Source organism: Candoia aspera, chromosome 10 (genome assembly GCF_035149785.1).
Source record: "Candoia aspera isolate rCanAsp1 chromosome 10, rCanAsp1.hap2, whole genome shotgun sequence".
NCBI classification, from domain to species: Eukaryota; Metazoa; Chordata; class Lepidosauria; order Squamata; family Boidae; genus Candoia; species Candoia aspera.
In genome coordinates, this window is record NC_086162.1 from 20,802,251 (window position 1) to 20,819,703 (window position 17,453).

Consider the following 17,453-nt stretch of genomic DNA (forward strand, 5'->3'; position numbering starts at 1 on the left):
ACCTTCACTCAAGCAGCTACAAAGTGGATGGTGAGGACCACCATGCTTGGGACTATGGGTGAACTGATCCTTGGTCTTTTGACTTCAGGAGCAGAAAAGATAGCATCTTGCCCAAGGCCATCGGCAGGCTAATAATGGCAGTTATTCGCACACTGCTCAGGGCAATGTGGATTTCTTCACCCTCACCTGCTTAAGCCAAACAGCACAGAACATATCATGCTGGTGACACAACTGCATAAAAAAATATTGGAAACCGCCCAGAGAACTGCAGTTATTAAGTAGCGTACTTGTAGATTAAATAAATAAGATGTCAGTGTAAAATGCCAGTGTCTAACGCACAATAAAAAAATAAAAATCCAAACCACAGTCCACTAGACCATTTTCTTGCAGAAAGCTTGTTGAAATAAGGAGGCTTAATTTGATTTTAGATAAATTCAAAAATTATTGTTTGCGTGTTGTTCTGATCTGTATACATTTTAAAACAATGATCCCAAGTTTACACAAATGAGTCTATTTCCATCTGGAGTCAGTTGCACACCCTTTTAATCTTGAGTCTGTTTGGTTTGATTTCTGCACCATGATGTGACACACTGTTTACTTATATGTCTTTGGTAAATAGGCATCTTCTTCCCTAAAATTATGCTAGACTTGAACAAAACCAGCAGAACAACATTTGTAAATCTGGAAGAATTTTCCATCCTGCATGGTATACTGAGCCAGGCCGTTGAAAATAGTTATTTTGCTCAAATTCTCGCCCATTTCTATATTCATTATGATTAATATGACCATATTATAATGGATCGGAGAGCCAGTTTGGTATAGGGGTTAAGGCACTGGGCTAGAAACCAGGAGACCTTGAGTTCTAGTCCTGCCTTAGGCACAAAGCCAGCTGGGTGACCATGGGCCAGTCCCTCTTGCTCAGCCCTAGGAAGGAGGCAATGGCAAACCACTTCTGAAATCTTGCCAAGAAAACTGCAGGGATTTGTCCAGGCACTCACCAGGATTCAATACTGACTTGAAGGAGATATATTCATTCATTCATTCATTCATTCATTCATTTCAAATCATTTTCCACTCTACCACCTCTAAGAGTGCCCATTTCCAGTGCTTCCCTCTTCTCCCATTGTAGGACATGACCACAGTATCTGCTTTTCCTATGTGGGCAAAACATTCACAAGTTACTAGGAAGTAGATGATCAGTAAAGATATCTCTCAAAGGAATCGATACACTGATTTTTTGCTATTAACAGGCCCCAACTCATCTTCCTTTTCAATTTCTCCACACCTTGTTGACTCCACCTTTCCACTTGCCAAGGCAAAGTGGCCTGATCCTAGACCAGGGCAGTTGGGGGGTGGGGGGAGTCAAAAAAGGGGCACAGCTTTGATCACACAGTCATTGCCACTATCTTGACCCCCTTGAGGGACCCCTCCCCCAGCCTTGGGTGTGGCTCCCAGAGACCTGCAAAGGTAGTTACCCCTGCTGTTATTTTTAACGTGACAGAAGTAGGAAATGATTGAAGGGTAATCACATTGGAAGTACATTTCAATGGGAATGAAATTGAATTTTGTTTTCATCTGGTGCCATCCAAGACTTGAAGTTACTGGTGGGACTTCAGGGCTGTTGCTGTGAAAAATAAAACCACATAAATAAAGAGTCCTATGCGAGATGGGCGGCAAAGAAATTTAATAAATAAATAAATAACACTCCTTCCTCCATTTTTTTCCACAGCAACAACCCTGGTGAACAGGTTGGGCAAACAGGGAGTGACTGGTCTGAAGTCCCCCCCCAGCAGCTTCTGTGGCTGAAGAGGGATTTGACCCTGGATCTTCCCACTCTTAGTTCAGCACCTTCAACACCACCCCACCCTGGCTGTTGGACCAAGAGGGAATGACTGGCTCACTGTCATGCAAGGAGCTTCCATGTCTGAGGGTGAACTATAACCTGGATCTCTCTGCTGATAGTCCAACAGCTTCACCACTACACCACCCTGGCATCTCTAAGTCTTAAGGCGCTTACTTTGGCCCTTTAACCATCCTACCAAAGTCAGACAAAGCTGCAAATGTTGGGCTCCCCCACTCAGCAGCTGTTCTTGGAGGTCACAAAAAGTATGCTGGTGTGGTCCCCCGGACCACACTTTTTTTTGCACCCCTATAACATGTAACACTAGCCAGTATACAACACATGTATTCAGCATCCACTTGGCATCTGCAGACATGAGGTGAGAGCTTAGGACATTCCAGAAATTGTCCTCTAAGTATCTACTGAGGGACAATGAACCTCATTTGAAGAGCGCACATGTTTCTCCCTTGTTATCACCCCCAGCTTGTTTCTTTCCACTTGAGGTGCCTTCATGTGGGACAGAAATAATAACAAGATCAGTGTTTTCCATAGATGCCAACAAACAGACTAACAGCCCAAAGATCAGCAGAAACCGACAGCCAACTTATGTACGGCCAGAAAAAAAAAAAACCATTCAGGCATTTCATGCCATTTTAATTTTCATCCAGGGACCACTATTACTTTGGGTCCCAATTACGAGTTTCCAACATGAAGATCTCTGGAACAGGATGGAGACTTTCGATTTTGGCTTAGCAGGTTGTATAAACCAGGCACTGTGGTTTGTAACCCAAAGTTTAAGGCTCAGTATCATGTATTAATTCAGACAATTGTGGTTCATTTAACAAAGCAGACTTCAAAAAATCATGGTTTGCAAAAAGTAGTAGATAGTCTGGAGCAAGTGGGCAGGCAGTGTTTGCACAATACTGAGTTGTTTAAAGAACCAGTGGTAACCCATTTGAAACTTGGCTTGTTTTGAATCAGTTAGCATTTTGTGGCTTATTGTATTGTGCAAACCCAGACTATTTGACTAGTTTATGGCTGAACAGTTGATGTTTGAGGCAGTCAACCATTTCCCCAGAACAAATACTTCTCCAGTGTGCCAGAAGCACACAGTCATGAATGCCTGTCAAACAGGGAGTAGCCACCCTCCCAGGGAGCCCAGTCACCCCAAAAGTGACTTGGAGGCTGTCCCTTCCTGCAATGTTGTTACTACTGTATTACAAAACCAAAACTAAAAATTATGCTGCAATACCCTGATCAGACTGGGGCCTCCAAGAGACAGAGATGGGAGAGGATTTCCTACCCATTCCTTTCTGTCCATTTCCCATTCCCCATTCAGCAGTGGAGGGGTGGGCCATGAAAAGCAAAACAGTGAAAAAGAATTCCCAGAGAGGCTCCATGCTTCTATACCTGTTCTAGGACTTGGTCTCCATGTCAGCAGCTGGAAGAAGGAGTTAACCCTCTTGCACCCATCTGCATAACGAGACTGAGAAAGGTGTGTGTCACTCAGATAATCTCAGGACATTCTGGGTCAAGGGTTTTTCTGTGCTGTAGCTTTTAGCTGCTTGACCCCTGGGGGTGAATGAATGAGTGAATGAATGAATGAATGAATGAATGAATGAATCCACCCACCTTAAGAAATTCCTTTATGGATTTCAACCTCTTCTTTTGCTTTGCTCCTGCGGATAACCTGACATTTACATGGCCCCGATTGGTGGATTCCCTTGCTTCTACACCCCTCCCACCCATTCTAAGAAAGCAAGCATCAATTGCTTTCCATTTGTAGGTGGGTGTTCCAGGTCATATGGGTTTCATTGATACATCTTTTGTATGGGTCCTCACCATTGACTCCTCCTGGTACTTGACACCTTTCTACCTGGAGCACCCACCAGTGGATCCAAGGGTGTCTGTCGGCTATGGCCAAAAAAGTCAAGATGGCAGCTGCGACAGTGCAATTGAAGCTCTGCCTGTTTTTTCCATGAAATGTAATCTCACATTGCAACCACCGCTTGACATTTTTGTCTGCACCTTGTGGACACCTCCAGGTGGACCAGAGAAGGAGGAGAAGAAGGAGGAGATAATCAGGTGAGCTTGTTAAAAGAGAGTGAGACACATCTGCCATTTCACTGTTCCACCAGTGCACTTGTAAAAAACAAAAATAAACAAAAGCCCAGCCTTTCACCATCCCACTAGTGAACTTGTAAAAAGTAATAATCAAATGGCCATGAAGGACAACCACCAGCAAGCAGAGAGATGGGAGTTTTTCAGCCACAGTGTACCGTAGCCAGTTAATGTTTGCCTCAATGAAACAAAGGGCAGGGGCGCTGAACACCACCCCTTGAACCAGCACAGGTCAAGAGAACACAACTTTTGAGGCATAACAGGAAAAATGCACTGAGGTTGCCTTTCTGGTGGACTGGGGGTGAAGAGAAGGCGATGTGCATTTTGCTTTTGAGAAATGGTCAAGCTAGTTGGGTTGATCAGATCTAAAACTAATTCCCTCTAACCCCTAGTGCTGACCAGGAGTTGGTGGGAATGCATAACATGCTCACCCATGTTGTGCTAACTGGGTCAACGTACTGTATTGTGTGTACCTGGGCCAGGGTTTCTCAACCAGGGTTCTGTGGAATCCTAGGAGTTCCCTGGGAGATCATGATTTATTTAAAAAATTATTTTAAATTTGGGCAACTTCACATTAAAGAGGTAAGATTCATTCTTTATTTTTAGTTTAAGAACACTGTTCATGCATGCCCACAGGCCTACCCATGAAATGAATATAATAATTTTGTAACTTCTGGCTTATATTTGAGCCTGAATATGCAGGGGTTCCCCAAGGCCTGAAAAATATTTCAGGGGATCCTCCAGGGTCAAAAGGCTGAGAAAGGCTGACCTAGACTATGGATTATTTGTCCCCACATTAATTATATTTTCTGGCCCTTGCCTTTTGAACCCATAATTTGAATCTATGTTCAATGGATACTATACTATATTTTATGCATCACCTTTGCATCACTGCCTTCCTCACACAGAAACATATTCACTGAGAGGTTCATCATTTCATGCAAGCTCCTTTGTCAGTTCTCTACCTTGCCCAGAAACGGTTGTCATTCAGTTTGGGTTTTGGAAATGGAAACAAAGACAATGGGAGCTGGAAGAGAATACATGAAAAAAGTAGAAGCCAGATTTTCTGTCCTGCAGATAAAGGGCCTCTTCTACTTGGGAGAAAACAAAAACCCTTCTGAAATGACCAAAGAGGATATGTATTTGCATAAGATTTGCATGAGGGATGTAAATGCATAGATGGGTATTTACAAATAAAGGCCACTCACAGTGGTTGAACCAGATCTTCATGCCTGCCCCGTTGAGTTCCAGAGCAGAAAAAAGGTGGATATAAATGTAGAAAGGTTTGGCCAAGTCCCAATTTCTTTAAGTAAGACTGTCTAACAAGGAAGAAGCAAGACTTTCTAAACAGGTTGCGGGATGGATTAGATCAGCATTTTTCAACCTTGACAGCTTGAAGCTGTGTAGAGTTGAACTCTCAGAATTCTGGGACTTGAAGCCCACCCACCTTAAAGCCACCAAGGTTGAGAAACACTGCTCTGGATGATCAACACCATGATCTCAGCTCAGTTTCTCATCCCCGCTCCACCTGCTCTTATTGTTGGATTGTTGTTACAGTTACACCCTACAAATATGAATTAATCTGGAATCCATCAAAGAGGTATATGAATTTGAGATTCTGATCTTCTCGTTGGGAAGATTCGCCTTCCCAATCCTGCTTCTCTCGCCCAGTGTTTCTACACCTTGGCAACTTTTAAGATGTGTGAACTTCAACTCCCAGAACTGCCCTTGCTGGCTGGGGAATTCTGGGAGTTGAAGTCCACACACCTGAAAGTTGCCAAGTGTGAAGAACACTGGGTTAGATGATGTCTTATGCTGCACCCCACTCTTACGATTCTACCCACTGGCAAAAGTGTTGTAGCGAAGAACTCAACAGCCTCTGAATAATTCATGGATTGCCAAAGGTATCAGTCCCTTTGATTAAGAAACAAAGGGAAGTGACAGGTGAGGCTGGCAGCTGATATCTCCAGAAAGTTATTCCCATGAGATTTTTCTTTCTTCCTTTCCTCTTTAAGGCGCTGCTCAGAGCAATCAAGCCATCAAAGATAGGACACCAACCTTGCTGTCAGTACAATATCGGGAGACTGAACTTACAGAGTACAGTTCACAGTGATGGAAAAATTGACTGCTGAAACTGAGCTAAATTCAAGCCGGAATGGTTCCCTTATATACAACATATCACACAGCAAGGCAAGCTAAGCCATTTAGAATATGGTTGGGGAAGGAAAAGAGAAACCATTAAAAAAATAATAATTAAAATGAACCAAATAAAAATGAGCAATAATCATAGATATCCAAAGCATAGTCTAAAAATATTCAAGTAGCACTTAGAGGTTGAGGGGAAAAAAGAGAGACAGATGGAGGGGGGAAAAGGAGGAAGAGGAAAAGAAAAGAAAGAGAAAGAGAGAAAGAAAAAGAAAAAGAAAAAGAGGCTACTAGAATGCTTTTGCCTATAATGTTTTCCTTCCTTCCTTCCTTCCTTCCTTCCTTCCTTCCTTCCTTCCTTCTACAATATCATTTTATTTTTATAATCATACTTTTACTTCAACCTTTGCTTGAGTGTAAAACTTATTTTATGTATACACATGGATTCCTTTCCCTTTTATTGTTGTTTGTTTTATTTAATTATTAAACATTTTTAAAAGCAGGGGAAAGATATGCCCATTCACCCATAGCAGATTAAATCCAAAAAACAGTCTTGTCTGTAGCACTGGTAAGGTAAGGTGCCAATCTTAGCGGGAATAAAATGGCAGTACAGCTGGTCCCTGGGCTTTCTGTGGTGTCTAAATTAATGCAGCTCTTGTAATGGATGATCAACAGCACTGTCTGGCCCACACACCTCAGCAGTTTTAGCTGCTGCTAAGGAGCAGGAGTTAATTAAATATTTGGGTACCAGTTTCTTTTGCTGTATCTGCCCAGTTTAGCCCAGGAAGTCATCTTGCAGGATCTTTGAAGAAGAAAGGCCCACCTTAACAATCAAGACATTTGTTCATTGTACCCCAACTAGGAATATTGTCCATTGCTCTCTGGTGAAATCTCAAACAACTTTTAACTTGTTTTAGGAAGATCAAAGCCCACAGCCCCACCTTAGAATTTTTTCTTATAATTTCTTGCCCGAGAATCTAGTCAAGAGTGAATAAACCCATGCCTTCCTCACCAGGGATGTTACCTAATTAAACAAATACAGATATAGTAATCATATAGATTTAATTCAGAGATTCCTTGGTCATAAAATCTGCATGGCTATACGTACAAATAAAAGTAATTGTTCTGAGAGGCAGGGCTTTGTCACAGTGCATATTGTCTGGGAAGAGGCATTCACTTTGCTTGAATGAGAAGGAATGCCTCTTCACAAATAAGCAGTTGTCATCTAAAGATCTGGAAACAGGAATGGAAGAATCTCAAACCTCTAGCTCAGCATTTCTCAACCTTGGCAACTTGAAGATGTGTCGATGCTGGCTGGGGAATTCTGGGCGTTGAAGTCCAGACATCTGAAAGTTGCCAAGGTTGAGAAACGCTGCCTAGCTCAGCCTTGAACAGGACAGGACATCACCCGGTGAGAGAGTCCTCCATCTTCTGCTTAAAAACCTCTAATGAAGCTAGACAACCACTTGGGCATGAACCAGGGGAAATTCCTTTCCCACCAATGAAATAACGCCCACTTCTTGTGTCCAGTCTGCTCCACAATTCAGTCAGAGGCAACTTGTATGTATGTATCTATGTAGATGAGAGATAGAGATAGATAGATAGATAGAGAGAGAGAGAGAGAGATGAAACTGAAGTATCAGCCCAACGTTGCAGCTCTAGATCATCCCCACCTACGTAGCGTCTCAAATGAAGCATCGGGTTTCGAATGTTTGGGACAAGGATTCACATCTGATTTGGCACAAGACTCTCTTCATGAACGACCTTGACCAAGCTGCTGTTTGCTTAGCCGAGCTGTCCTTACTGGGTTGTTCTGAGGATAAACGATGTCCTGTAAATTCCCCTAAGTCTCCACGACAGGGCCGGGAAGCCCTCCAAGCACACTTTCTGTGGCAAGCGCATTACTAGACTGACATCAACATCCCACTGAGCAAGAGATATGTCTCTGCTACAGCACCAGCATCTGGTTCAGATCCTTGTGGCACCCCAAACAGGTCGCTGGGATAAACTGCTTTGCTCAGCTATTTCTCAAGCCGGCTGAGCAAGACAGAAACCTTCACACAGGTCACATTAAAAATATGGCTACGGTGTCTCGGTACAGAGCAGCAGGACAGATTTCATGCTGGCTCCGACTCCACTTCTTTTGTGGTGCGATGGGATGACCTTCCCCTATCTGCCAGAACTGTCAGTCTTTCACTTTTTCATTTCAACCAACTTCCTGCCTTCACATCATACTACGAGCCCACGGCGGATGCTAATTTTCCTAGGAAAAGACAACCTTGCTCAGAACAGCCGCTAATTGAAAACCTTCCTGGCCAACCTTGCTCACGAGGCTTCCTTCTCAAGCGTCAGAGAAGCTCGCTTTTAACCCCCCTTGCGAGAATCCCTTTTGATCCCCCCTCCCTGCGCTTTCCAGACCCCAGAGCAACCCACAACCGCTTTAATCTCCTCTGCGGATGGAACGTTTCGTTTCAGCTTCCCGTGCACTTTGCCCAGCGTTTGTCAAACGCACAATCCCCGTTTCAAATTCCAGGAAGAACAAGTGCCGCGTGTATTTATGTATTTATTATTATTGTTTAAATTTATGTCGCCGCCCGCCTTCCCCAACGGGGGGGACGCTGGGCGGTTTACAATAAAATTGTATCCCTTGCCTTAGACCTTGACCCCCTGCACGAGGAATCTGACTTGTTGGGAAGACAGTACCTGATTTGGAGACCCACCAAGCACTTCATTCTGCCTCCTTTCACCGGGGATCAGCCCCAGACAACCTGCCCCGTTTCCCAGGAATCCAAGGTCATTACCTCTGACTCTTCCCATGATCTCCATGCCTTGCCCTCAAGAGTGTCCAAAACCAGATCCCCCTTCCCTGTTTCTAGGTGGGAGGCTGGAGATCTTCCTCTGAGCAAAGTGTTCACTCAGTCCCAACCAAGGAGAAAGTGTGCATGGACAGTACCTTCTCTCTCTGGACCCAGTTCCTCCCTTCCAAGCCAATCAGATGCTCTCCTCCTCAGCAGTTGTTTTCCCTGCTGGGGATGGGTGGGGGGTCCTGGGGTCTGTTTTCCTTGATGGTCCTCACATCCTTCTCTTCCTGCTCCCGTGTTGCACCTTTCCTCCTTCCTCCCCCATCTTGTCAGTGTCCTCACCACTCCTGGCTTCTGACACCCTCACCCTTTCGAATTGGGGTCTCATCCCAAGGTGATAGGCAGCTGTCACTCACCTGGAAGTGGGGGGCACGTTTCTTGCAATGCACAGGCCACTGGAGACCCACCCTCCTGCTCGTCTACCTTCCTTTCCTCCTTCCTGTTCAGAACTGGACTGGCTCGGCTTCTCCCGCTGTCTCAGCCTGCAGTGTCAGCCTGCTGGAGCTCCCTCTTGGCTTCCTGGTGTTCAAACAAGTTTTACAACCCTGCTTTGGAAAAACAAAACCTGTGACATCAGAGCGCCCAAAGGGAGGTGGGGGGAGAGAAAGAACCAGCTGTGCTGGACAGCTCTGCTCCGTAAGGATGGGGGAAACTAGGAAAATCCCATCTGGGCCATGACATGGAGGGAGAGACAAGGAGGGCCTCTGCTCTGCTCGCCGTGGAGAGGAAAAAGTAGCTTCTTGAATGTCAGCTTGGCACAGGCAGGAATTCAGCAGGCAAAGCTGACAAGAGGGAGACAACTGAGTGCAAAGGTTTTTTTTTTTGGCAGACAAGTCCAAAAACTTCTGGCATTTTATGTAAAAGAAATAGTGGGGAAACTGGAGGGTTCTGGATATTGCTGAACTACAATTCCCAGCATTCTTCACTCTTGGCCCTGCTGCACTGCACTGCTGGAAGTTCTAGATCAGCAACATCTTTGTGGGGTGTGCGGGAGTTGTCCACCATTAAAGCAGTGCTTTTCAAACTTGACAACTTTAAGATGGGTGGACTTCAACTCCCAGAATTCCCAGCCAGCAAGAATGGCTAGGGAATTCTGGGAGTTGAAGTCCACCCATCTTAAAGTTGCCAGGTTTGAAAAACATTGATCTAAAGTTAACAGAGCTGGAGAATTAAAGAATCATTGGCCGCCAGGGGAACCTCTGAGAATCCTCAGTGGAATAGAGGGCCAGGTAAAGTCTAAACTCTGATTAAGACACTTGATCAGTGTCTAGTCTGTCCTTCCTTCCACTTATATTTCCCAAGGAAAGAGATGCAAGCCAAGCCAGGCCTGTGCCTGATTTTAGACCTGTACCTAAGTCAAACTTTGCCTTCTGATCTCTGTTCTGTGGCTATCTTACACAAGGGTTGCGTTCACACAACCCAAGGCCCCTGTTCTCTTATAAACCCAGCAGCTGCCTTTGCCCAACATGTTCAGCTTGATTGGCATTAACTCTGGGGAATCTGGTTGTGCAAATCCAAGTCCTCCAGTTCCTTAAGGGTTCCAGGTGTTGTGCAAGTTCCATTGGTTAATTCAGGAAGCAAGTTAAGGGCATTGTGGAAATGCAGCCAGGGAAAAGGGGCCAGGTTCTGAGTGTGCTCAGAGACTTCATGGACCTGAAGGTGATATTGCGTGACAAAAACAGGCCTTTCCAAGGGATTCAAACAGCAGCAGGTGAAAATTTTCACAGCAGGAACAGCACAGAAGTGATTTCATTTGCAGGGAGAAGGGATTCCCGCTTAATCTCATGCCCATTTCTCCATTCAAGATCCTTCCTTTTCCCACAACTGGCAGCCATTATTTTTTACTTAATAATTAAATATTATTCACAGCTTAATGATAGAGGAAATGCATGTTTATGCTATCATATAACAAATAACCTGTGGGGGCAGGCAGGAGGTGGCAAGGAGATTGACTCCACCCTGCGAGTCTTAATTGATTTTTTTCTCTTTCCTTTTTTCTCTGTGTTGTTGTTGTTGTTCTCCCACACTGCCCTAACATCTCACAGCTCAAGGAGTGTTTTTCAACCTCAGCAACTTTAAGATGGGTGGACTTCAACTCCCAGAATTCACCAGTGTTTTTCAACCTCAGCAACTTTAAGATGGGTGGACTTCAACTCCCAGAATTCCCCAGCCATTCTTGCTGGCTAGGGAATTCTGGGAGTTGAAGTCCACCCATCTTAAAGTTGCCGAGCTTGAGAAACCCTGTACTAGAGCAATAATGCTTAATTCTAGTGTTCTTCTAGAGTCTGTCTCCTGGTCTACCCTGAAGGGCTGACTAATCAAAATAATAGCACAATAACAGCATAATGACATCCAAGGACAATATAACCCAATCCACACAACCACAGTTATGTTAAGAAAAGTCTCACCGACATGCTTATCCAACTGCTAAACATATTTGCGTCTTCAAGGACTTGCAAAATTTGAGGTCAAATGAACTCAGGGGGGTGGGGGTGGCGTGGTTTATGATGTTCCAAAGGGTATGGTATGGTATGGTATTATCTTTTGCACGCACGCACACACACACACCCCGGTGGGATAGTGCAGGAAAAGCTGAATAAATTTCATTGATGGTATCTCTGTTTGTGTCTGTCTGTGTAGCACAAGTTGTTACTGGGCAAACCCCAGAGAAAGGGAAACCTATCTGTTAAACCTCAAAATGTAACTATGTTTATCCATTTCCTGAAGCCTGCAGTCATTTTGATTCCATCTCCTGCCTTTCTGTGTGATGCAACTTTTTTGCCAAGAGCAAAATGGACTGAAATAATATTTGATCTTGGATTTGGCACTAGGAAGAACCAGCCCTGAATGAGATTAAGGAGGGGGGGAAGGAACAGGTATTTCACCACCAATTATGAGAAGAAGAGAAGGACAATATTGAAAATAGGACGAAGCAAGGGAGCAGAGGGAGGGAGGGGGCAGGGCTTATGGGGAAGGGGTCAAAAAAGTCAGGATGGTGGCCACAGCCTTGTAATCAATGCCTGTAATGGTCTCTGGGAATGACCTTGGGAGACAGGAGGAAGAGACGCAGCCTGGAGAACCGTCATGCAAAAGATATCTTAGCCCTGAGAAGGAGGAAGGGCGTGGGAGGAGTTTTAGAAGAGACCCTCCCTAGTTTTCCCGGTAGTAAAAGGAAAGGAGGGGAGGAATACTTTCAGACCTGCAAGATTCTGTTAATGTAACCTTACAATACAGGTAGTCCTCAACTTGCAACCGGAACTTCCATCGCTAAATGAGGTGGTCATTAAGTGAGTCACACCCAATTTTACATTTTTTGCTGCGGTTGTTAAGCAAATCAGGTGGCCATTAAGCGAATCCAGCTTCCCTCATGTGCTTTGCTTTTCAGAAGCCAGCTGGGAAGGTCGTAAATGGCGATCATATGACCCTAGAATGCTGCAGCCTTCGTAAATACATGCCGGTGGCAAAGCACCTGAATTTTGATCATGCAACGGCAGGGCCGCTGCAATAGCCTGCGGGAACTGGTCATAAGTCACTTCTATCAGCGCTGTTGTAACTTCGAATGGTCGCTGAACGAATGGTCATAAGTTGAGGACTACCTGTAAAGATAGAGCCAGGATTCATTGTTGCACTTCTTGTCTGGACTACCTCAAAGGGGTAGCAATGCCCCACCTCCTTTCTATGGGTGTTACCCAGACGAATGGCTTTGACTGAACAGTTGGCTGTCATCTTGACTTTTCTGACCCCCTTCCCCACAGGCAGCCCTGGGGGTGGGTCCACTTCTCCAAAGCTGAAAGGGAAGCACCTGGAATAAGGGAAGAAAAAAAGCTACGGAAATGCTGCTAAAGAGAAGCTGGGCTGTTTGTTGCAGGTGGCTTCCTAGAATGTATTCCTTTGCCGACGCATTGGCTTTCTATCGGCGTTCTTGTCTGCTCTGCTTTCCTGTCTAATTATCTTATCTTCTGTCAATGAGGCCCGCAGGCTCCACCGTGAAACTGCAAAGCGAATCCAGGAGCCTGTGTCTGTGCAGACTTTGTTCCTTCTGCTGTGTTTGCTGGATGTGGAAAAACAATCCTTATGTTCCTGTGCCATACAGATGCCCTGTGGGACAGCGAGAAGAACAAAATGCAGAACTCCCTGTCTGGTTCCAGCAGGAGGAGGGCAGCCACTCCTTCCTGTCACAACAATGCATTCTATCGCTTCCGAATCTGGGTGCATGCACCAGCTGTGAAAAATCCTCAGGGCAGAGGCAGAACACGGTCTGAAATTCCCACAAACTGGGGGAACTGAACTCACCTTTGTATACAGTTGCCCTCTGCAATAGTTGCTTTTTACTAACTGGGTTTGAGATGCCAAGGTTGAAAAACATTGGTTTAGGACAACCATGGCTTCTATTTTGTATACACGTATAGACCTCAACACCCTTCAGGGGCAGGAGAACAGACCTCCAATGTACCTTTTCATATAAGAATTAACTTATGGAACTCACTACCACCAGATATTGCAATGGGTAGGAGCTTAACCAGCTTCCAAAACTGGCAGTCCTGTCTTCTGTGTCTGGGAACAGTAAACCACACAGCACCAGTGGCTAGAAGGCAAACATTGAAAAGTAGTTTGCTGTTCGTTGGCTTCCTGGATGGAGTTGATTGTGGTGGAATGCAAGGTCCTGAATTAGATGGATCAATGGCCTAATTCTGCAGAGTTTGTTCAAAACTGACGTGCTAATTCCACTTTATTCTGCCCCTGTCCATGTCTCTCCTCTGAAATTCCTCACCAGAGTCTGTCCTCTTTTGAAAGAATGCAGCCTTTTTTGAAATCCACAGTTAACTACATTCTGCCCTCTGAGAAAGGCCAGTGCTTTGCATGGCAGTGCAAACCAGGATCCAGAAATGAGCAGCTTTAGTTTGGTAAGTGGCAGCTTCATACTTCTTCTGGGATTAATTCTGAAAGGGGTTAAATAGAAGATAAAGTCTCCTTCTATCCAAGCTTGATTCTTAATGACTTTATGAACACTTCCAAGGAGTTTATGGAGAACAACACAGAAGTGTTCTATTGCCACTGCTTTCTTCCAGAAAACTTTTTCAGCTTCCTGGCCTACAGACATGAGATTCCCTGGTGGTCTCCCATCCAAGCATGAACCATGTTCAGTCTGTTTAGCTTTTCAAGATCAGACAAAATTAGTAGGGTGCTGCCACCTAGCTGGGCTGAAAAGGGAGAGTTGAAAAGCTGTTCAAGCCTCTGCTGGGTTCTTGACATTCTTGGAACCTGTTTTTCTTCTTTCTGACATTTCATTGCCAAACTAGGTACCATCATCAGGGCACAGGGGAGAAAAGTAAACAGCTAGAAAACCTTTCTCCTTCCTGCCCTGATGATGGTACCTGGCCTGATAATGAAAACATCTACAGGTAGTCCTCATTTAGCGACCGCAATTGGGACTGGCAGCTCAGCCATTAAGCGGAGCAGTCGCTAAGTGAAACCATGACTGTGCTTATGATCTTACTTCAGCTTTCCTTTGCTTTACAGACCTGTGAAGGTCATCAGTGCGAGGATTGGTCATAAAGTTGCTTTTCTATCACCATCATAACTGCGAATGGTTGCAAAACGAGGCAGTTGCTAAATGAGGACTACCTGTACAAGAAGAAAAGCAAGTTGAGAGAACATCAAGAAGCCAACCATTCAACCCTGAACGATGCATGTTCTCCACTATTGCAACTTCAGCCCTCTGTTGGAGATTACGCATGCACCCTCACATGCACAGAATGCATGCTAAAACTTAACCTATAATATTAGAAGAAATAAAAATCAAAATATTTTCATTTCATATTAAAAGATTAGGCTGCTCATACTGAGAAGTTTGCAGTTTGGCACTAATCTTTCCTGCTGTGCATCGTCACTGCAAACCCTTCTCCCTCCCACCATACTCAATCCTGGATTACTCATTGCTTTAAGTCAAACTTGCACAACCTGTTGTCTGAGGACTGCCTACAGCCCTCCGAAGCATTTCGTGCTCCTGCCAGATTTCTGCAAGTTATTATCCAACTGTTATCTTTAACGGGACAGCAGGGGGAAAATTAAATTCATGGCTAGAGATTAATCATATGAATATTCTTTACTTTTAATTCATTTGAGGTGCCCCCCACTTTAAGCCATGGCCAGTTCAACTATGCTCATTAGCTAACAGATGATGCAATACACCACTGTTTCTCAACCTTAGCAGCTGTAAGATGTGTGGACTTCAGCTCCCAGAATTCCCCAGCCAGCATGCCACACATCTTAAGAGTTGCCCAGGTTGAGAAACATTGCAATATACGAATCTTCAAACATGGTTCACAATTGCCAATGGCTGAATTTATGCATCACGCTAAGGGAGAACCAGGCAAAATATGGCTTAGTATAATTCTGGATCAGTATTTTTCCCAATGAGCCCTTCTGATGATCAGCTTAAAATAAGTTGAAAGACAACAAGTGATGGAAAAAGGCCCCAGCTGGCCACAGGAAGGGAGTTCATCTCGTTTTATCATTCCACCCCAAAGGTCCGAGGTTTCCTGCCTTGATATTTTCAGATCTTTTACTGTGGTTTCCCTCCAGAGCTGCCCCACAGTAACTGATAACAGTCATGCAAATACGTCCCACCCAGTTGAAGGCAGCTGTATCTTCTCCCTTAGTAGCTTAAGGTAAGCGTTTCTCAACCAGCCTGATTTTATTAATCTATGTCTTTGGCCTCAGGCTAACGGGATCTAAAGCCCTTGCAGACAAATGCCCTGTTCTTCTCTTCCAAGATCCCAGTTGGAATCTGACTCACAGTCTGGCACGCACTGAAGTGTCCTTGAACATTTATGAGGCTCTTGCTAGTAGGGAACCCCCAAAGAGCTGGAATACACTCTCACCCCACCCCGGGAAGTTCATTAAGGGCCCAGGTGTCTTCTGCTGCATCTTCCAAGGAGCAGATATTGCACACGGAGGTTCTCCTGCTCATTTTCACAGCTCATGGTCATGGACAGAGAAAGGCCAAACCACCCAGATGAACAGTGGGGCTGAAGGATCAGGCCTGGGTGTAGGACAGCACTGGCCAACTTTGGCCGATCTAGAAACGCTACGCAGGGGACTTAGATGGGAACCACCAAGAATCCAAGGGCTGTGATTTAGAGAGAAGGCAAGCCATTCTTGATATTGCAGCACAGGAAAGATAAATGTATGGCCCCATGCACTTGCAATCACCTATGAGCAGATTGCCTATAGGTGTAAACTTTGTATGGATGGGTATAAGGAAAGATGGGACTCATTTATACAAAATAGGTTAAAAAAGAATGATAGTTATGTAAGTGTATTAGAAATAAATATGTACTTGAATAATATTTACATTAGATAAGTAGGTATAGAATTGTAACTGTTAAAACAATATACTATACTTTACTTTTGTAAAAACGAAGAAGTATAATTTATAATTTATAATATATAAGAAGTGCTTTGAACTGTTGTTTTTCCATTTTTTTAAAGCACTTTTTATGGGTTTTTTTGAGAATGTATAGTATGTATTTGCATTATAATTATTTTTGTGTTTAGTTCCTTTTCTTTTTCAGTTATTATTTCAAAAGCAATTAAAATGAATAAATAAATAAACCCATTCTTTATTGTTTCCAAGGAAGCTCCCTGGATAAGTGTGTGAAGTCCCCAGGAATTGTGCTCAGTTCAAAGCACTTCTCCTTTTAAACAGGTTTTTCCCCCCTGTATCCATTTCTGAGTTTAATCACTTTCCATTTCAATACGTGCTTTGGTTCACTGGAGAGGGAGAAGGCCAAGCCTGGCCTGGCCTGGCCTGGCCACAGAGCGTGCTTCAGTTCCTTGAACAGTTTCCTCTCTCAGGCTAGACTAACCTGCCCGCCTCATAGAAGGCTGATCCCACCACCCCAGTGGGATTTTATAAGACATAAAGGCTGGTCTTTTTGAAACAGAAAAGCATAGCGATTTCCAAGCAGGGCTGGAAAAGTAGCCATAGGCAGCAGAGTTACTCTCAGTTCACGTCTGCTACACCATAATGCACGTTATTGGTTTTGGTGTGACACGCTGTGGGAAGCCAGCCATTCTGGCCTGTCAATCATGGTTTTATGCCTTAGTGCATTGTGTCAACCCAGCTAATTAGGGCTTAGCTAAAAAACCAAGGGTTAGATCGTACTGCACTGTTTCTCAACCTTAGCAACTTTAAGATGTGTGGACTTCAACTCCCAGAATTCCCCTGCCAGGATCCTGAGTGGGGAATTCTGGGAGTTGAAGTCCACACATCTTAAAGTTGCTACGGTTGAGAAACACTGTTGTAGCGTAAAACCAAGGTGTCTTGACACAACACAAATAACCCGACAGATGCATTCACACAGCGTGCTAGTTAGCTAGTGTTAGTCTTGTTTCCTTTGCGGCTGAGCAGGTTGTACAAACCCAGACCTTTGGGTTAATTTGAGAGTCGGTGTCTTCTGCAAACCCAGATTCACATGATA